Source organism: Triturus cristatus, chromosome 11 (genome assembly GCF_964204655.1).
Source record: "Triturus cristatus chromosome 11, aTriCri1.1, whole genome shotgun sequence".
NCBI classification, from domain to species: Eukaryota; Metazoa; Chordata; class Amphibia; order Caudata; family Salamandridae; genus Triturus; species Triturus cristatus.
Genome location: NC_140594.1, coordinates 1,141,363,580 through 1,141,384,937, shown reverse-complemented (window position 1 = coordinate 1,141,384,937; position 21,358 = coordinate 1,141,363,580). Strand labels below are relative to the sequence as shown.

General features: G+C 44.8%; 9 non-coding genes across 9 annotated transcripts; all 9 read left to right on the top strand.

The window, feature by feature from the left end:
- The first annotated feature begins 1,697 nt into the window (after positions 1 to 1,697).
- On the top strand, positions 1,698 to 1,769 carry TRNAG-CCC (transfer RNA glycine (anticodon CCC)). The gene has a single exon. It is a non-coding gene; the product is annotated as a tRNA-Gly (tRNA).
- A 1,527-nt stretch (positions 1,770 to 3,296) lies between these two features.
- On the top strand, positions 3,297 to 3,368 carry TRNAG-CCC (transfer RNA glycine (anticodon CCC)). Its single transcript has one exon. It is a non-coding gene; the product is annotated as a tRNA-Gly (tRNA).
- A 4,714-nt stretch (positions 3,369 to 8,082) lies between these two features.
- On the top strand, positions 8,083 to 8,154 carry TRNAG-CCC (transfer RNA glycine (anticodon CCC)). The gene has a single exon. It is a non-coding gene; the product is annotated as a tRNA-Gly (tRNA).
- A 4,714-nt stretch (positions 8,155 to 12,868) lies between these two features.
- On the top strand, positions 12,869 to 12,940 carry TRNAG-CCC (transfer RNA glycine (anticodon CCC)). Its single transcript has one exon. It is a non-coding gene; the product is annotated as a tRNA-Gly (tRNA).
- A 1,527-nt stretch (positions 12,941 to 14,467) lies between these two features.
- Positions 14,468 to 14,539, top strand: TRNAG-CCC (transfer RNA glycine (anticodon CCC)). Its single transcript has one exon. It is a non-coding gene; the product is annotated as a tRNA-Gly (tRNA).
- Positions 14,540 to 16,055: 1,516 nt separating this feature from the next.
- Positions 16,056 to 16,127, top strand: TRNAG-CCC (transfer RNA glycine (anticodon CCC)). The gene has a single exon. It is a non-coding gene; the product is annotated as a tRNA-Gly (tRNA).
- A 1,527-nt stretch (positions 16,128 to 17,654) lies between these two features.
- On the top strand, positions 17,655 to 17,726 carry TRNAG-CCC (transfer RNA glycine (anticodon CCC)). Its single transcript has one exon. It is a non-coding gene; the product is annotated as a tRNA-Gly (tRNA).
- A 1,516-nt stretch (positions 17,727 to 19,242) lies between these two features.
- Positions 19,243 to 19,314, top strand: TRNAG-CCC (transfer RNA glycine (anticodon CCC)). Its single transcript has one exon. It is a non-coding gene; the product is annotated as a tRNA-Gly (tRNA).
- A 1,527-nt stretch (positions 19,315 to 20,841) lies between these two features.
- On the top strand, positions 20,842 to 20,913 carry TRNAG-CCC (transfer RNA glycine (anticodon CCC)). The gene has a single exon. It is a non-coding gene; the product is annotated as a tRNA-Gly (tRNA).
- Positions 20,914 to 21,358: the final 445 nt, after the last annotated feature.

Here is a 21,358-nt window from a genome sequence, read left to right as displayed (position 1 = left end):
ACTGCTTTTCATGTTGGTATCTAAACCAAATGCACCATTGAAACTGGTGCAAGATAGTCATTGAACTCGGGGTTGTAATCTTTAGAACCGAGAGCAACCACATCATAGGGCGTTGGTGGTATAGTGGTGAGCATAGCTGCTTCCCAAGCAGTTGACGCGGGTTCGATTCCCGGCCAATGCAGTGCAAATTTTTATATGTTCTCCAAGCAGGATTTGTTTTAATGCAACATGTCACAAAACGGAAATATCATGAACAGATTAATCAGACGTTAAATTTAAAAAAAAATGAAATACTTAGGCAGGCATCTCGATCGCCCCATCTGCTACATTCATTGTCCTATTAGATGCTATTTTCCAAAAAGCAGAGTCACCACTCACATGTGCTGGCAATAAATATGTTGCGGGCGGTAGACAATGAAAGGGCTGAACCCCGACTAGACATTCTAACTGTAGCATCTCTATATTAAAAAGCATTTCTAGGCAATATCTAGCATGTGAATAAAAGTAGGCAAGATCCACCGATGAATCTGGCAAAAGTCCCCAACGATTTTGTGCACACTTGTTCTCTCACCTGAATGCAGCGCCACCTTGTAGCCATCGGATGTAACTGCAGCTCACAAAATGTTATATCAGAGAGCAAGTTGAGAGGACTCCAAGAGGCAGATGTCCATGGAAAGAGCCTCTCATGACAGCAGGAAGGTTGGATATTTCAAGATGGCAACATTTCCTGTCCAACGGCCTCACGTCCCGAACGCTCCCAAACGCTCAAAAGCCTCGCCCTCACCGGGTAGATCTCTGGCTCCCAGTTAAAATCAAATCCTGAGCATGCTAGCGCTAGGATCAAAGAGAGAGGCGAGGGTTAGAGAGCTGCTATCTTGGTAAAGGCCTGAAACTGCTAGTTCCCAAGAGGGTCTGCACTTTCAGTTATGACTGACTGTGAGACGAGAAGATGAAGATTTTCTGCACCCAGCATACATTGCAGCATGCTTAGGCAAATGAGGAGCGAGACCCACCAATCCCTCGCCACTTCGCTGAAAGCTCCTCCTCTGCATAAAGAGAACACTTTTACAAGGGAGCAGAGTGGCGCAGCGGAAGCGTGCTGGGCCCATAACCCAGAGGTCGATGGATCGAAACCATCCTCTGCTATAATATTTCTTGTTTTTTCTTCTGAGAACCAATCTGTCATTTCCACGCTACCAGCAAGGAAAAGCGCAGGCTTGTGCTAGCTATGTGAGAAAAGACTTCTCAACTATCTGTCTCTGCTGAAATACAAGAGAGTGATCGCCAAAGGATCAACCCCATACTTTGAAAGTAAAGATAACCAATTATAAGCATAAATGACTGGTGGGACCGTCACACGTTTTTCTGGGCATGCTTTGAATGTCATTCTTGCCTTTTCGTTCTGCTCTTATCATTCTCCTGGGCATTTCATGGAAGGCACTCTCTTTCTCTTCGCTGCTTTGCTTCCAATGCTGCCTAAATATGTTCATTTCCACTATTTGTACTACTGCTTTCCATTTCTTCTCTTCTGCACAGATTTGGCCTTGGTTTCAATCCCCAGTTCCTTACCCTCTACAAGAAACTTTCTACTGCTTTTCATGTTGGTATCTAAACCAAATGCACCATTGAAACTGGTGCAAGATAGTCATTGAACTCGGGGTTGTAATCTTTAGAACCGAGAGTAAACACATCATAGGGCGTTGGTGGTATAGTGGTGAGCATAGCTGCTTCCCAAGCAGTTGACCCGGGTTCGATTCCCGGCCAATGCAGTGCAAATTTTTATATGTTCTCCAAGCAGGATTTGTTTTAATGCAACATGTCACAAAACGGAAATATCATGAACAGATTAATCAGACGTTAAATTTAAAAAAAAATGAAATACTTAGGCAGGCATCTCGATCGCCCCATCTGCTACATTCATTGTCCTATTAGATGCTATTTTCCAAAAAGCAGAGTCACCACTCACATGTGCTGGTAATAAATATGTTGCGGGCGGTAGACAATGAAAGGGCTGAACCCCGACCAGACATTCTAACTCTAGCATCTCTATATTAAAAAGCATTTCTAGGCAATATCTAGCATGTGAATAAAAGTAGGCAAGATCCACCGATGAATCTGGCAAAAGTCCCCAACGATTTTGTGCACACTTGTTCTCTCACCTGAATGCAGCGCCACCTTGTAGCCAACGGATGTAACTGCAGCTCACAAAATGTTATATCAGAGAGCAAGTTGAGAGGACTCCAAGAGGCAGATGTCCATGGAAAGAGCCTCTCACGACAGCAGGAAGGTTGGATATTTCAAGATGGCAACATTTCCTGTCCGACGTCCTCACGTCCCGAACGCTCCCAAACGCTCAAAAGCCTCACACCAGGCAAGCCCTCACCGGGTAGATCTCTGGCTCCCAGTTAAAATCAAATCCTGAGCATGCTAGCGCTAGGATCAAAGAGAGAGGAGAGGGTTAGAGAGCTGCTATCTTGGTAAAGGCCTGAAACTGCTAGTTCCCAAGAGGGTCTGCACTTTCAGTTATGACTGACTGTGAGACGAGAAGATGAAGATTTTCTGCACCCAGCATACATTGCAGCATGCTTAGGCAAATGAGGAGCGAGACCCACCAATCCCTCGCCACTTCGCTGAAAGCTCCTCCTCTGCATAAAGAGAACACTTTTACAAGCGAGCAGAGTGGCGCAGCGGAAGCGTGCTGGGCCCATAACCCAGAGGTCGATGGATCGAAACCATCCTCAGCTATAATATTTCTTGTTTTTTCTTCTGAGGACCAATCTGTCATTTCCACGCTACCAGCAAGGAAAAGCGCAGGCTTGTGCTAGCTATGTGAGAAAAGACTTCTCAACTATCTGTCTCTGCTGAAATACAAGAGAGTGATCGCCAAAGGATCAACCCCATACTTTGAAAGTAAAGATACCCAATTATAAGCATAAATGACTGGTGGGACCGTCACACGTTTTTCTGGGCATGCTTTGAATGTCATTCTTGCCTTTTCGTTCTGCTCTTATCATTCTCCTGGGCATTTCATGGAAGGCACTCTCTTTCTCTTCGCTGCTTTGCTTCCAATGCTGCCTAAATATGTTCATTTCCACTATTTGTACTACTGCTTTCCATTTCTACTCTTCTGCACAGATTTGGCCTTGGTTTCAATCCCCAGTTCCTTACCCTCTACAAGAAACTTTCTACTGCTTTTCATGTTGGTATCTAAACCAAATGCACCATTGAAACTGGTGCAAGATAGTCATTGAACTCGGGGTTGTAATCTTTAGAACCGAGAGCACCCACATCATAGGGCGTTGGTGGTATAGTGGTGAGCATAGCTGCTTCCCAAGCAGTTGACCCGGGATCGATTCCCGGCCAATGCAGTGCAAATTTTTACATGTTCTCCAAGCAGGATTTGTTTTAATGCAACATGTCACAAAACGGAAATATCATGAACAGATTAATCAGACGTTAAATAAAAAAAAAAATGAAATACTTAGGCAGGCATCTCGATCGCCCCATCTGCTACATTCATTGTCCTATTAGATGCTATTTTCCAAAAAGCAGAGTCACCACTCACATGTGCTGGTAATAAATATGTTGCGGGCGGTAGACAATGAAAGGGCTGAACCCCGACCAGACATTCTAACTCTAGCATCTCTATATTAAAAAGCATTTCTAGGCAATATCTAGCATGTGGATAAAAGTAGGCAAGATCCACCGATGAATCTGGCAAAAGTCCCCAACGATTTTCTGCACACTTGTTCTCTCACCTGAATGCAGCGCCACCTTGTAGCCATCGGATGTAACTGCAGCTCACAAAATGTTATATCAGAGAGCAAGTTGAGAGGACTCCAAGAGGCAGATGTCCATGGAAAGAGCCTCTCACGACAGCAGGAAGGTTGGATATTTCAAGATGGCAACATTTCCTGTCCAACGTCCTCACGTCCCGAACGCTCCCAAACGCTCAAAAGCCTCACACCAGGCAAGCCCTCACCGGGTAGATCTCTGGCTCCCAGTTAAAATCAAATCCTGAGCATGCTAGCGCTAGGATCAAAGAGAGAGGAGAGGGTTAGAGAGCTGCTATCTTGGTAAAGGCCTGAAACTGCTAGTTCCCAAGAGGGTCTGCACTTTCAGTTATGACTGACTGTGAGACGAGAAGATGAAGATTTTCTGCACCCAGCATACATTGCAGCATGCTTAGGCAAATGAGGAGCGAGACCCACCAATCCCTCGCCACTTCGCTGAAAGCTCCTCCTCTGCATAAAGAGAACACTTTTACAAGGGAGCAGAGTGGCGCAGCGGAAGCGTGCTGGGCCCATAACCCAGAGGTCGATGGATCGAAACCATCCTCTGCTATAATATTTCTTGTTTTTTCTTCTGAGGACCAATCTGTCATTTCCACGCTACCAGCAAGGAAAAGCGCAGGCTTGTGCTAGCTATGTGAGAAAAGACTTCTCAACTATCTGTCTCTGCTGAAATACAAGAGAGTGATCGCCAAAGGATCAACCCCATACTTTGAAAGTAAAGATACCCAATTATAAGCATAAATGACTGGTGGGACCGTCACACGTTTTTCTGGGCATGCTTTGAATGTCATTCTTGCCTTTTCGTTCTGCTCTTATCATTCTCCTGGGCATTTCATGGAAGGCACTCTCTTTCTCTTCGCTGCTTTGCTTCCAATGCTGCCTAAATATGTTCATTTCCACTATTTGTACTACTGCTTTCCATTTCTACTCTTCTGCACAGATTTGGCCTTGGTTTCAATCCCCAGTTCCTTACCCTCTACAAGAAACTTTCTACTGCTTTTCATGTTGGTATCTAAACCAAATGCACCATTGAAACTGGTGCAAGATAGTCATTGAACTCGGGGTTGTAATCTTTAGAACCGAGAGCACCCACATCATAGGGCGTTGGTTGTATAGTGGTGAGCATAGCTGCTTCCCAAGCAGTTGACCCGGGTTCCATTCCCGGCCAATGCAGTGCAAATTTTTATATGTTCTCCAAGCAGGATTTGTTTTAATGCAACATGTCACAAAACGGAAATATCATGAACAGATTAATCAGACGTTAAATTAAAAAAAAAATGAAATACTTAGGCAGGCATCTCGATCGCCCCATCTGCTACATTCATTGTCCTATTAGATGCTATTTTCCAAAAAGCAGAGTCACCACTCACATGTGCTGGTAATAAATATGTTGCGGGCGGTAGACAATGAAAGGGCTGTACCCCGACCAGACATCCTAACTCTAGCATCTCTATATTAAAAAGCATTTCTAGGCAATATCTAGCATGTGAATAAAAGTAGGCGCGATCCACCGATGAATCTGGCAAAAGTCCCCAACGATTTTCTGCACACTTGTTCTCTCACCTGAATGCAGCGCCACCTTGTAGCCATCGGATGTAACTGCAGCTCACAAAATGTTATATCAGAGAGCAAGTTGAGAGGACTCCAAGAGGCAGATGTCCATGGAAAGAGCCTCTCACGACAGCAGGAAGGTTGGATATTTCAAGATGGCAACATTTCCTGTCCAATGTCCTCACGTCCCGAACGCTCCCAAACGCTCAAAAGCCTCACACCGGGCAAGCCCTCACCGGGTAGATCTCTGGCTCCTAGTTAAAATCAAATCCTGAGCATGCTAGCGCTAGTATCAAAGAGAGAGGAGTGGGTTAGAGAGCTGCTATCTTGGTAAAGGCCTGAAACTGCTAGTTCCCAAGAGGGTCTGCACTTTCAGTTATGACTGACTGTGAGACGAGAAGATGAAGATTTTCTGCACCTAGCATACATTGCAGCATGCTTAGGCAAATGAGGAGCGAGACCCACCAATCCCTCGCCACTTCGCTGAAAGCTCCTCCTCTGCATAAAGAGAACACTTTTACAAGGGAGCAGAGTGGCGCAGCGGAAGCGTGCTGGGCCCATAACCCAGAGGTCGATGGATCGAAACCATCCTCTGCTATAATATTTCTTGTTTTTTCTTCTGAGAACCAATCTGTCATTTCCACGCTACCAGCAAGGAAAAGCGCAGGCTTGTGCTAGCTATGTGAGAAAAGACTTCTCAACTATCTGTCTCTGCTGAAATACAAGAGAGTGATCGCCAAAGGATCAACCCCATACTTTGAAAGTAAAGATACCCAATTATAAGCATAAATGACTGGTGGGACCGTCACACGTTTTTCTGGGCATGCTTTGAATGTCACTCTTGCCTTTTCGTTCTGCTCTTATCATTCTCCTGGGCATTTCATGGAAGGCACTCTCTTTCTCTTCGCTGCTTTGCTTCCAATGCTGCCTAAATATGTTCATTTCCACTATTTGTACTACTGCTTTCCATTTCTTCTCTTCTGCACAGATTTGGCCTTGGTTTCAATCCCCAGTTCCTTACCCTCTACAAGAAACTTTCTACTGCTTTTCATGTTGGTATCTAAACCAAATGCACCATTGAAACTGGTGCAAGATAGTCATTGAACTCGGGGTTGTAATCTTTAGAACCGAGAGCAACCACATCATAGGGCGTTGGTGGTATAGTGGTGAGCATAGCTGCTTCCCAAGCAGTTGACGCGGGTTCGATTCCCGGCCAATGCAGTGCAAATTTGTATATGTTCTCCAAGCAGGATTTGTTTTAATGCAACATGTCACAAAACGGAAATATCATGAACAGATTAATCAGACGTTAAATTAAAAAAAAAATGAAATACTTAGGCAGGCATCTCGATCGCCCCATCTGCTACATTCATTGTCCTATTAGATGCTATTTTCCAAAAAGCAGAGTCACCACTCACATGTGCTGGTAATAAATATGTTGCGGGCGGTAGACAATGAAAGGGCTGAACCCCGACTAGACATTCTAACTGTAGCATCTCTATATTAAAAAGCATTTCTAGGCAATATCTAGCATGTGAATAAAAGTAGGCAAGATCCACCGATGAATCTGGCAAAAGTCCCCAACGATTTTGTGCACACTTGTTCTCTCACCTGAATGCAGCGCCACCTTGTAGCCATCGGATGTAACTGCAGCTCACAAAATGTTATATCAGAGAGCAAGTTGAGAGGACTCCAAGAGGCAGATGTCCATGGAAAGAGCCTCTCATGACAGCAGGAAGGTTGGATATTTCAAGATGGCAACATTTCCTGTCCAACGTCCTCACGTCCCGAACGCTCCCAAACGCTCAAAAGCCTCGCCCTCACCGGGTAGATCTCTGGCTCCCAGTTAAAATCAAATCCTGAGCATGCTAGCGCTAGGATCAAAGAGAGAGGCGAGGGTTAGAGAGCTGCTATCTTGGTAAAGGCCTGAAACTGCTAGTTCCCAAGAGGGTCTGCACTTTCAGTTATGACTGACTGTGAGACGAGAAGATGAAGATTTTCTGCACCCAGCATACATTGCAGCATGCTTAGGCAAATGAGGAGCGAGACCCACCAATCCCTCGCCACTTCGCTGAAAGCTCCTCCTCTGCATAAAGAGAACACTTTTACAAGGGAGCAGAGTGGCGCAGCGGAAGCGTGCTGGGCCCATAACCCAGAGGTCGATGGATCGAAACCATCCTCTGCTATAATATTTCTTGTTTTTTCTTCTGAGAACCAATCTGTCATTTCCACGCTACCAACAAGGAAAAGCGCAGGCTTGTGCTAGCTATGTGAGAAAAGACTTCTCAACTATCTGTCTCTGCTGAAATACAAGAGAGTGATCGCCAAAGGATCAACCCCATACTTTGAAAGTAAAGATAACCAATTATAAGCATAAATGACTGGTGGGACCGTCACACGTTTTTCTGGGCATGCTTTGAATGTCATTCTTGCCTTTTCGTTCTGCTCTCATCATTCTCCTGGGCATTTCATGGAAGGCACTCTCTTTCTCTTCGCTGCTTTGCTTCCAATGCTGCCTAAATATGTCCATTTCCACTATTTGTACTACTGCTTTCCATTTCTTCTCTTCTGCACAGATTTGGCCTTGGTTTCAATCCCCAGTTCCTTACCCTCTACAAGAAACTTTCTACTGCTTTTCATGTTGGTATCTAAACCAAATGCACCATTGAAACTGGTGCAAGATAGTCATTGAACTCGGGGTTGTAATCTTTAGAACCGAGAGCAAACACATCATAGGGCGTTGGTGGTATAGTGGTGAGCATAGCTGCTTCCCAAGCAGTTGACCCGGGTTCGATTCCCGGCCAATGCAGTGCAAATTTTTATATGTTCTCCAAGCAGGATTTGTTTTAATGCAACATGTCACAAAACGGAAATATCATGAACAGATTAATCAGACGTTAAATTAAAAAAAAAATGAAATACTTAGGCAGGCATCTCGATCGCCCCATCTGCTACATTCATTGTCCTATTAGATGCTATTTTCCAAAAAGCAGAGTCACCACTCACATGTGCTGGTAATAAATATGTTGCGGGCGGTAGACAATGAAAGGGCTGAACCCCGACCAGACATTCTAACTCTAGCATCTCTATATTAAAAAGCATTTCTAGGCAATATCTAGCATGTGAATAAAAGTAGGCAAGATCCACCGATGAATCTGGCAAAAGTCCCCAACGATTTTGTGCACACTTGTTCTCTCACCTGAATGCAGCGCCACCTTGTAGCCATCGGATGTAACTGCAGCTCACAAAATGTTATATCAGAGAGCAAGTTGAGAGGACTCCAAGAGGCAGATGTCCATGGAAAGAGCCTCTCACGACAGCAGGAAGGTTGGATATTTCAAGATGGCAACATTTCCTGTCCAACGTCCTCACGTCCCGAACGCTCCCAAACGCTCAAAAGCCTCACACCAGGCAAGCCCTCACCGGGTAGATCTCTGGCTCCCAGTTAAAATCAAATCCTGAGCATGCTAGCGCTAGGATCAAAGAGAGAGGAGAGGGTTAGAGAGCTGCTATCTTGGTAAAGGCCTGAAACTGCTAGTTCCCAAGAGGGTCTGCACTTTCAGTTATGACTGACTGTGAGACGAGAAGATGAAGATTTTCTGCACCCAGCATACATTGCAGCATGCTTAGGCAAATGAGGAGCGAGACCCACCAATCCCTCGCCACTTCGCTGAAAGCTCCTCCTCTGCATAAAGAGAACACTTTTACAAGGGAGCAGAGTGGCGCAGCGGAAGCGTGCTGGGCCCATAACCCAGAGGTCGATGGATCGAAACCATCCTCTGCTATAATATTTCTTGTTTTTTCTTCTGAGGACCAATCCGTCATTTCCACGCTACCAGCAAGGAAAAGCGCAGGCTTGTGCTAGCTATGTGAGAAAAGACTTCTCAACTATCTGTCTCTGCTGAAATACAAGAGAGTGATCGCCAAAGGATCAACCCCATACTTTGAAAGTAAAGATACCCAATTATAAGCATAAATGACTGGTGGGACCGTCACACGTTTTTCTGGGCATGCTTTGAATGTCATTCTTGCCTTTTCGTTCTGCTCTTATCATTCTCCTGGGCATTTCATGGAAGGCACTCTCTTTCTCTTCGCTGCTTTGCTTCCAATGCTGCCTAAATATGTTCATTTCCACTATTTGTACTACTGCTTTCCATTTCTACTCTTCTGCACAGATTTGGCCTTGGTTTCAATCCCCAGTTCCTTACCCTCTACAAGAAACTTTCTACTGCTTTTCATGTTGGTATCTAAACCAAATGCACCATTGAAACTGGTGCAAGATAGTCATTGAACTCGGGGTTGTAATCTTTAGAACCGAGAGCACCCACATCATAGGGCGTTGGTTGTATAGTGGTGAGCATAGCTGCTTCCCAAGCAGTTGACCCGGGTTCGATTCCCGGCCAATGCAGTGCAAATTTTTATATGTTCTCCAAGCAGGATTTGTTTTAATGCAACATGTCACAAAACGGAAATATCATGAACAGATTAATCAGACGTTAAATTAAAAAAAAAATGAAATACTTAGGCAGGCATCTCGATCGCCCCATCTGCTACATTCATTGTCCTATTAGATGCTATTTTCCAAAAAGCAGAGTCACCACTCACATGTGCTGGTAATAAATATGTTGCGGGCGGTAGACAATGAAAGGGCTGTACCCCGACCAGACATTCTAACTCTAGCATCTCTATATTAAAAAGCATTTCTAGGCAATATCTAGCATGTGAATAAAAGTAGGCAAGATCCACCGATGAATCTGGCAAAAGTCCCCAACGATTTTCTGCACACTTGTTCTCTCACCTGAATGCAGCGCCACCTTGTAGCCATCGGATGTAACTGCAGCTCACAAAATGTTATATCAGAGAGCAAGTTGAGAGGACTCCAAGAGGCAGATGTCCATGGAAAGAGCCTCTCACGACAGCAGGAAGGTTGGATATTTCAAGATGGCAACATTTCCTGTCCAATGTCCTCACGTCCCGAACGCTCCCAAACGCTCAAAAGCCTCACACCGGGCAAGCCCTCACCGGGTAGATCTCTGGCTCCTAGTTAAAATCAAATCCTGAGCATGCTAGCGCTAGGATCAAAGAGAGAGGAGTGGGTTAGAGAGCTGCTATCTTGGTAAAGGCCTGAAACTGCTAGTTCCCAAGAGGGTCTGCACTTTCAGTTATGACTGACTGTGAGACGAGAAGATGAAGATTTTCTGCACCTAGCATACATTGCAGCATGCTTAGGCAAATGAGGAGCGAGACCCACCAATCCCTCGCCACTTCGCTGAAAGCTCCTCCTCTGCATAAAGAGAACACTTTTACAAGGGAGCAGAGTGGCGCAGCGGAAGCGTGCTGGGCCCATAACCCAGAGGTCGATGGATCGAAACCATCCTCTGCTATAATATTTCTTGTTTTTTCTTCTGAGAACCAATCTGTCATTTCCACGCTACCAGCAAGGAAAAGCGCAGGCTTGTGCTAGCTATGTGAGAAAAGACTTCTCAACTATCTGTCTCTGCTGAAATACAAGAGAGTGATCGCCAAAGGATCAACCCCATACTTTGAAAGTAAAGATACCCAATTATAAGCATAAATGACTGGTGGGACCGTCACACGTTTTTCTGGGCATGCTTTGAATGTCACTCTTGCCTTTTCGTTCTGCTCTTATCATTCTCCTGGGCATTTCATGGAAGGCACTCTCTTTCTCTTCGCTGCTTTGCTTCCAATGCTGCCTAAATATGTTCATTTCCACTATTTGTACTACTGCTTTCCATTTCTTCTCTTCTGCACAGATTTGGCCTTGGTTTCAATCCCCAGTTCCTTACCCTCTACAAGAAACTTTCTACTGCTTTTCATGTTGGTATCTAAACCAAATGCACCATTGAAACTGGTGCAAGATAGTCATTGAACTCGGGGTTGTAATCTTTAGAACCGAGAGCAACCACATCATAGGGCGTTGGTGGTATAGTGGTGAGCATAGCTGCTTCCCAAGCAGTTGACGCGGGTTCGATTCCCGGCCAATGCAGTGCAAATTTTTATATGTTCTCCAAGCAGGATTTGTTTTAATGCAACATGTCACAAAACGGAAATATCATGAACAGATTAATCAGACGTTAAATAAAAAAAAAAATGAAATACTTAGGCAGGCATCTCGATCGCCCCATCTGCTACATTCATTGTCCTATTAGATGCTATTTTCCAAAAAGCAGAGTCACCACTCACATGTGCTGGTAATAAATATGTTGCGGGCGGTAGACAATGAAAGGGCTGAACCCCGACTAGACATTCTAACTGTAGCATCTCTATATTAAAAAGCATTTCTAGGCAATATCTAGCATGTGAATAAAAGTAGGCAAGATCCACCGATGAATCTGGCAAAAGTCCCCAACGATTTTGTGCACACTTGTTCTCTCACCTGAATGCAGCGCCACCTTGTAGCCATCGGATGTAACTGCAGCTCACAAAATGTTATATCAGAGAGCAAGTTGAGAGGACTCCAAGAGGCAGATGTCCATGGAAAGAGCCTCTCATGACAGCAGGAAGGTTGGATATTTCAAGATGGCAACATTTCCTGTCCAACGTCCTCACGTCCCGAACGCTCCCAAACGCTCAAAAGCCTCGCCCTCACCGGGTAGATCTCTGGCTCCCAGTTAAAATCAAATCCTGAGCATGCTAGCGCTAGGATCAAAGAGAGAGGCGAGGGTTAGAGAGCTGCTATCTTGGTAAAGGCCTGAAACTGCTAGTTCCCAAGAGGGTCTGCACTTTCAGTTATGACTGACTGTGAGACGAGAAGATGAAGATTTTCTGCACCCAGCATACATTGCAGCATGCTTAGGCAAATGAGGAGCGAGACCCACCAATCCCTCGCCACTTCGCTGAAAGCTCCTCCTCTGCATAAAGAGAACACTTTTACAAGGGAGCAGAGTGGCGCAGCGGAAGCGTGCTGGGCCCATAACCCAGAGGTCGATGGATCGAAACCATCCTCTGCTATAATATTTCTTGTTTTTTCTTCTGAGAACCAATCTGTCATTTCCACGCTACCAACAAGGAAAAGCGCAGGCTTGTGCTAGCTATGTGAGAAAAGACTTCTCAACTATCTGTCTCTGCTGAAATACAAGAGAGTGATCGCCAAAGGATCAACCCCATACTTTGAAAGTAAAGATAACCAATTATAAGCATAAATGACTGGTGGGACCGTCACACGTTTTTCTGGGCATGCTTTGAATGTCATTCTTGCCTTTTCGTTCTGCTCTCATCATTCTCCTGGGCATTTCATGGAAGGCACTCTCTTTCTCTTCGCTGCTTTGCTTCCAATGCTGCCTAAATATGTTCATTTCCACTATTTGTACTACTGCTTTCCATTTCTTCTCTTCTGCACAGATTTGGCCTTGGTTTCAATCCCCAGTTCCTTACCCTCTACAAGAAACTTTCTACTGCTTTTCATGTTGGTATCTAAACCAAATGCACCATTGAAACTGGTGCAAGATAGTCATTGAACTCGGGGTTGTAATCTTTAGAACCGAGAGCAAACACATCATAGGGCGTTGGTGGTATAGTGGTGAGCATAGCTGCTTCCCAAGCAGTTGACCCGGGTTCGATTCCCGGCCAATGCAGTGCAAATTTTTATATGTTCTCCAAGCAGGATTTGTTTTAATGCAACATGTCACAAAACGGAAATATCATGAACAGATTAATCAGACGTTAAATTAAAAAAAAAATGAAATACTTAGGCAGGCATCTCGATCGCCCCATCTGCTACATTCATTGTCCTATTAGATGCTATTTTCCAAAAAGCAGAGTCACCACTCACATGTGCTGGTAATAAATATGTTGCGGGCGGTAGACAATGAAAGGGCTGAACCCCGACCAGACATTCTAACTCTAGCATCTCTATATTAAAAAGCATTTCTAGGCAATATCTAGCATGTGAATAAAAGTAGGCAAGATCCACCGATGAATCTGGCAAAAGTCCCCAACGATTTTGTGCACACTTGTTCTCTCACCTGAATGCAGCGCCACCTTGTAGCCATCGGATGTAACTGCAGCTCACAAAATGTTATATCAGAGAGCAAGTTGAGAGGACTCCAAGAGGCAGATGTCCATGGAAAGAGCCTCTCACGACAGCAGGAAGGTTGGATATTTCAAGATGGCAACATTTCCTGTCCAACGTCCTCACGTCCCGAACGCTCCCAAACGCTCAAAAGCCTCACACCAGGCAAGCCCTCACCGGGTAGATCTCTGGCTCCCAGTTAAAATCAAATCCTGAGCATGCTAGCGCTAGGATCAAAGAGAGAGGAGAGGGTTAGAGAGCTGCTATCTTGGTAAAGGCCTGAAACTGCTAGTTCCCAAGAGGGTCTGCACTTTCAGTTATGACTGACTGTGAGACGAGAAGATGAAGATTTTCTGCACCCAGCATACATTGCAGCATGCTTAGGCAAATGAGGAGCGAGACCCACCAATCCCTCGCCACTTCGCTGAAAGCTCCTCCTCTGCATAAAGAGAACACTTTTACAAGGGAGCAGAGTGGCGCAGCGGAAGCGTGCTGGGCCCATAACCCAGAGGTCGATGGATCGAAACCATCCTCTGCTATAATATTTCTTGTTTTTTCTTCTGAGAACCAATCTGTCATTTCCACGCTACAAGCAAGGAAAAGCGCAGGCTTGTGCTAGCTATGTGAGAAAAGACTTCTCAACTATCTGTCTCTGCTGAAACACAACAGAGTGATCGCCAAAGGATCAACCCCATACTTTGAAAGTAAAGATACCCAATTATAAGCATAAATGACTGGTGGGACCGTCACACGTTTTTCTGGGCATGCTTTGAATGTCATTCTTGCCTTTTCGTTCTGCTCTTATCATTCTCCTGGGCATTTCATGGAAGGCACTCTCTTTCTCTTCGCTGCTTTGCTTCCAATGCTGCCTAAATATGTTCATTTCCACTATTTGTACTACTGCTTTCCATTTCTTCTCTTCTGCACAGATTTGGCCTTGGTTTCAATCCCCAGTTCCTTACCCTCTACAAGAAACTTTCTACTGCTTTTCATGTTGGTATCTAAACCAAATGCACCATTGAAACTGGTGCAAGATAGTCATTGAACTCGGGGTTGTAATCTTTAGAACCGAGAGCAACCACATCATAGGGCGTTGGTGGTATAGTGGTGAGCATAGCTGCTTCCCAAGCAGTTGACCCGGGTTCGATTCCCGGCCAATGCAGTGCAAATTTTTATATGTTCTCCAAGCAGGATTTGTTTTAATGCAACATGTCACAAAACGGAAATATCATGAACAGATTAATCAGACGTTAAATTAAAAAAAAAATGAAATACTTAGGCAGGCATCTCGATCGCCCCATCTGCTACATTCATTGTCCTATTAGATGCTATTTTCCAAAAAGCAGAGTCACCACTCACATGTGCTGGTAATAAATATGTTGCGGGCGGTAGACAATGAAAGGGCTGAACCCCGACCAGACATTCTAACTCTAGCATCTCTATATTAAAAAGCATTTCTAGGCAATATCTAGCATGTGAATAAAAGTAGGCAAGATCCACCGATGAATCTGGCAAAAGTCCCCAACGATTTTGTGCACACTTGTTCTCTCACCTGAATGCAGCGCCACCTTGTAGCCATCGGATGTAACTGCAGCTCACAAAATGTTATATCAGAGAGCAAGTTGAGAGGACTCCAAGAGGCAGATGTCCATGGAAAGAGCCTCTCACGACAGCAGGAAGGTTGGATATTTCAAGATGGCAACATTTCCTGTCCAATGTCCTCACGTCCCGAACGCTCCCAAACGCTCAAAAGCCTCGCCCTCACCGGGTAGATATCTGGCTCCCAGTTAAAATCAAATCCTGAGCATGCTAGCGCTAGGATCAAAGAGAGAGGAGAGGGTTAGAGAGCTGCTATCTTGGTAAAGGCCTGAAACTGCTGGTTCCCAAGAGGGTCTGCACTTTCAGTTATGACTGACTGTGAGCCGAGAAGATGAAGATTTTCTGCACCCAGCATACATTGCAGCATGCTTAGGCAAATGAGGAGCGAGACCCACCAATCCCTCGCCACTTCGCTGAAAGCTCCTCCTCTGCATAAAGAGAACACTTTTACAAGGGAGCAGAGTGGCGCAGCGGAAGCGTGCTGGGCCCATAACCCAGAGGTCGATGGATCGAAACCATCCTCTGCTATAATATTTCTTGTTTTTTCTTCTGAGAACCAATCTGTCATTTCCACGCTACCAGCAAGGAAAAGCGCAGGCTTGTGCTAGCTATGTGAGAAAAGACTTCTCAACTATCTGTCTCTGCTGAAATACAAGAGAGTGATCGCCAAAGGATCAACCCCATACTTTGAAAGTAAAGATACCCAATTATAAGCATAAATGACTGGTGGGACCGTCACACGTTTTTCTGGGCATGCTTTGAATGTCATTCTTGCCTTTTCGTTCTGCTCTTATCATTCTCCTGGGCATTTCATGGAAGGCACTCTCTTTCTCTTCGCTGCTTTGCTTCCAATGCTGCCTAAATATGTTCATTTCCACTATTTGTACTACTGCTTTCCATTTCTTCTCTTCTGCACAGATTTGGCCTTGGTTTCAATCCCCAGTTCCTTACCCTCTACAAGAAACTTTCTACTGCTTTTCATGTTGGTATCTAAACCAAATGCACCATTGAAACTGGTGCAAGATAGTCATTGAACTCGGGGTTGTAATCTTTAGAACCGAGAGCAACCACATCATAGGGCGTTGGTGGTATAGTGGTGAGCATAGCTGCTTCCCAAGCAGTTGACCCGGGTTCGATTCCCGGCCAATGCAGTGCAAATTTTTATATGTTCTCCAAGCAGGATTTGTTTTAATGCAACATGTCACAAAACGGAAATATCATGAACAGATTAATCAGACGTTAAATTAAAAAAAAAATGAAATACTTAGGCAGGCATCTCGATCGCCCCATCTGCTACATTCATTGTCCTATTAGATGCTATTTTCCAAAAAGCAGAGTCACCACTCACATGTGCTGGTAATAAATATGTTGCGGGCGGTAGACAATGAAAGGGCTGAACCCCGACCAGACATTCTAACTCTAGCATCTCTATATTAAAAAGCATTTCTAGGCAATATCTAGCATGTGAATAAAAGTAGGCAAGATCCACCGATGAATCTGGCAAAAGTCCCCAACGATTTTGTGCACACTTGTTCTCTCACCTGAATGCAGCGCCACCTTGTAGCCATTGGATGTAACTGCAGCTCACAAAATGTTATATCAGAGAGCAAGTTGAGAGGACTCCAAGAGGCAGATGTCCATGGAAAGAGCCTCTCACGACAGCAGGAAGGTTAGATATTTCAAGATGGCAACATTTCCTGTCCAACGTCCTCACGTCCCGAACGCTCCCAAACGCTCAAAAGCCTCACACCGGGCAAGCCCTCACCGGGTAGATCTCTGGCTCCCAGTTAAAATCAAATCCTGAGCATGCTAGCGCTACGATCAAAGAGAGAGGAGAGGGTTAGAGAGCTGCTATCTTGGTAAAGGCCTGAAACTGCTAGTTCTCAAGAGGGTCTGCACTTTCAGTTATGACTGACTGTGAGACGAGAAGATGAAGATTTTCTGCACCCAGCATACATTGCAGCATGCTTAGGCAAATGAGGAGCGAGACCCACCAATCCCTCGCCACTTCGCTGAAAGCTCCTCCTCTGCATAAAGAGAACACTTTTACAAGGGAGCAGAGTGGTGCAGCGGAAGCGTGCTGGGCCCATAACCCAGAGGTCGATGGATCAAAACCATCCTCTGCTATAATATTTCTTATTTTTTCTTCTGAGGACCAATATGTCATTTCCACGCTACCAGCAAGGAAAAGCGCTGGCTTGTGCTAGCTATGTGAGAAAAGACTTCTCAACTATCTGTCTCTGCTGAAATACAAGAGAGTGATCGCCAAAGGATCAACCCCATACTTTGAAAGTAAAGATACCCAATTATAAGCATAAATGACTGGTGGGACCGTCACACGTTTTTCTGGGCATGCTTTGAATGTCATTCTTGCCTTTTCGTTCTGCTCTTATCATTCTCCTGGGCATTTCATGGAAGGCACTCTCTTTCTCTTCGCTGCTTTGCTTCCAATGCTGCCTAAATATGTTCATTTCCACTATTTGTACTACTGCTTTCCATTTCTTCTCTTCTGCACAGATTTGGCCTTGGTTTCAATCCCCAGTTCCTTACCCTCTACAAGAAACTTTCTACTGCTTTTCATGTTGGTATCTAAACCAAATGCACCATTGAAACTGGTGCAAGATAGTCATTGAACTCGGGGTTGTAATCTTTAGAACCGAGAGCAACCACATCATAGGGCGCTGGTGGTATAGTGGTGAGCATAGCTGCTTCCCAAGCAGTTGACCCGGGTTCGATTCCCGGCCAATGCAGTGCAAATTTTTATATGTTCTCCAAGCAGGATTTGTTTTAATGCAACATGTCACAAAACCGAAATATCATGAACAGATTAATCAGACGTTAAATTAAAAAAAAAATGAAATACTTAGGCAGGCATCTCGATCGCCCCATCTGCTACATTCATTGTCCTATTAGATGCTATTTTCCAAAAAGCAGAGTCACCACTCACATGTGCTGGTAATAAATATGTTGCGGGCGGTAGACAATGAAAGGGCTGAACCCCGACTAGACATTCTAACTGTAGCATCTCTATATTAAAAAGCATTTCTAGGCAATATCTAGCATGTGAATAAAAGTAGGCAAGATCCACCGATGAATCTGGCAAAAGTCCCCAACGATTTTGTGCACACTTGTTCTCTCACCTGAATGCAGCGCCACCTTGTAGCCATCGGATGTAACTGCAGCTCACAAAATGTTATATCAGAGAGCAAGTTGAGAGGACTCCAAGAGGCAGATGTCCATGGAAAGAGCCTCTCATGACAGCAGGAAGGTTGGATATTTCAAGATGGCAACATTTCCTCTCCAACGTCCTCACGTCCCGAACACTCCCAAACGCTCAAAAGCCTCGCCCTCACCGGGTAGATCTCTGGCTCCCAGTTAAAATCAAATCCTGAGCATGCTAGCGCTAGGATCAAAGAGAGAGGAGAGGGTTAGAGAGCTGCTATCTTGGTAAAGGCCTGAAACTGCTAGTTCCCAAGAGGGTCTGCACTTTCAGTTATGACTGACTGTGAGACGAGAAGATGAAGATTTTCTGCACCCAGCATACATTGCAGCATGCTTAGGCAAATGAGGAGCGAGACCCACCAATCCCTCGCCACTTCGCTGAAAGCTCCTCCTCTGCATAAAGAGAACACTTTTACAAGGGAGCAGAGTGGCGCAGCGGAAGCGTGCTGGGCCCATAACCCAGAGGTCGATGGATCGAAACCATCCTCTGCTATAATATTTCTTGTTTTTTCTTCTGAGGACCAATCTGTCATTTCCACGCTACCAGCAAGGAAAAGCGCAGGCTTGTGCTAGCTATGTGAGAAAAGACTTCTCAACTATCTGTCTCTGCTGAAATACAAGAGAGTGATCGCCAAAGGATCAACCCCATACTTTGAAAGTAAAGATACCCAATTATAAGCATAAATGACTGGTGGGACCGTCACACGTTTTTCTGGGCATGCTTTGAATGTCATTCTTGCCTTTTCGTTCTGCTCTTATCATTCTCCTGGGCATTTCATGGAAGGCACTCTCTTTCTCTTCGCTGCTTTGCTTCCAATGCTGCCTAAATATGTTCATTTCCACTATTTGTACTACTGCTTTCCATTTCTTCTCTTCTGCACAGATTTGGCCTTGGTTTCAATCCCCAGTTCCTTACCCTCTACAAGAAACTTTCTACTGCTTTTCATGTTGGTATCTAAACCAAATGCACCATTGAAACTGGTGCAAGATAGTCATTGAACTCGGGGTTGTAATCTTTAGAACCGAGAGCACCCACATCATAGGGCGTTGGTGGTATAGTGGTGAGCATAGCTGCTTCCCAAGCAGTTGACCCGGGTTCGATTCCCGGCCAATGCAGTGCAAATTTTTATATGTTCTCCAAGCAGGATTTGTTTTAATGCAACATGTCACAAAACGGAAATATCATGAACAGATTAATCAGACGTTAAATTAAAAAAAAAATGAAATACTTAGGCAGGCATCTCGATCGCCCCATCTGCTACATTCATTGTCCTATTAGATGCTATTTTCCAAAAAGCAGAGTTACCACTCACATGTGCTGGTAATAAATATGTTGCGGGCGGTAGACAATGAAAGGGCTGAACCCCGACCAGACATTCTAACTCTAGCATCTCTATATTAAAAAGCATTTCTAGGCAATATCTAGCACGTGAATAAAAGTAGGCAAGATCCACCGATGAATCTGGCAAAAGTCCCCAACGATTTTGTGCACACTTGTTCTCTCACCTGAATGCAGCGCCACCTTGTAGCCATCGGATGTAACTGCAGCTCACAAAATGTTATATCAGAGAGCAAGTTGAGAGGACTCCAAGAGGCAGATGTCCATGGAAAGAGCCTCTCACAACAGCAGGAAGGTTGGATATTTCAAGATGGCAACATTTCCTGTCCAATGTCCTCACGTCCCGAACGCTCCCAAACGCTCAAAAGCCTCACACCGGGCAAGCCCTCACCGGGTAGATCTCTGGCTCCCAGTTAAAATCAAATCCTGAGCATGCTAGCGCTAGGATCAAAGAGAGAGGAGAGGGTTAGAGAGCTGCTATCTTGGTAAAGGCCTGAAACTGCTAGTTCCCAAGAGGGTCTGCACTTTCAGTTATGACTGACTGTGAGACGAGAAGATGAAGATTTTCTGCACCCAGCATACATTGCAGCATGCTTAGGCAAATGAGGAGCGAGACCCACCAATCCCTCGCCACTTCCCTGAAAGCTCCTCCTCTGCATAAAGAGAACACTTTTACAAGGGAGCAGAGTGGCGCAGCGGAAGCGTGCTGGGCCCATAACCCAGAGGTCGATGGATCGAAACCATCCTCTGCTATAATATTTCTTGTTTTTTCTTCTGAGAACCAATCTGTCATTTCCACGCTACCAGCAAGGAAAAGCGCAGGCTTGTGCTAGCTATGTGAGAAAAGACTTCTCAACTATCTGTCTCTGCTGAAATACAAGAGAGTGATCGCCAAAGGATCAACCCCATACTTTGAAAGTAAAGATACCCAATTATAAGCATAAATGACTGGTGGGACCGTCACACGTTTTTCTGGGCATGCTTTGAATGTCATTCTTGCCTTTTCGTTCTGCTCTTATCATTCTCCTGGGCATTTCATTGAAGGCACTCTCTTTCTCTTCGCTGCTTTGCTTCCAATGCTGCCTAAATATGTTCATTTCCACTATTTGTACTACTGCTTTCCATTTCTTCTCTTCTGCACAGATTTGGCCTTGGTTTCAATCCCCAGTTCCTTACCCTCTACAAGAAACTTTCTACTGCTTTTCATGTTGGTATCTAAACCAAATGCACCATTGAAACTGGTGCAAGATAGTCATTGAACTCGGGGTTGTAATCTTTAGAACCGAGAGCAACCACATCATAGGGCATTGGTGGTATAGTGGTGAGCATGGCTGCTTCCCAAGCAGTTGACCCGGGTTCGATTCCCGGCCAATGCAGTGCAAATTTTTATATGTTCTCCAAGCAGGATTTGTTTTAATGCAACATGTCACAAAACGGAAATATCATGAACAGATTAATCAGACGTTAAATTAAAAAAAAAATGAAATACTTAGGCAGGCATCTCGATCGCCCCATCTGCTACATTCATTGTCCTATTAGATGCTATTTTCCAAAAAGCAGAGTCACCACTCACATGTGCTGGTAATAAATATGTTGCGGGCGGTAGACAATGAAAGGGCTGAACCCCGACTAGACATTCTAACTGTAGCATCTCTATATTAAAAAGCATTTCTAGGCAATATCTAGCATGTGAATAAAAGTAGGCAAGATCCACCGATGAATCTGGCAAAAGTCCCCAACGATTTTGTGCACACTTGTTCTCTCACCTGAATGCAGCGCCACCTTGTAGCCATCGGATGTAACTGCAGCTCACAAAATGTT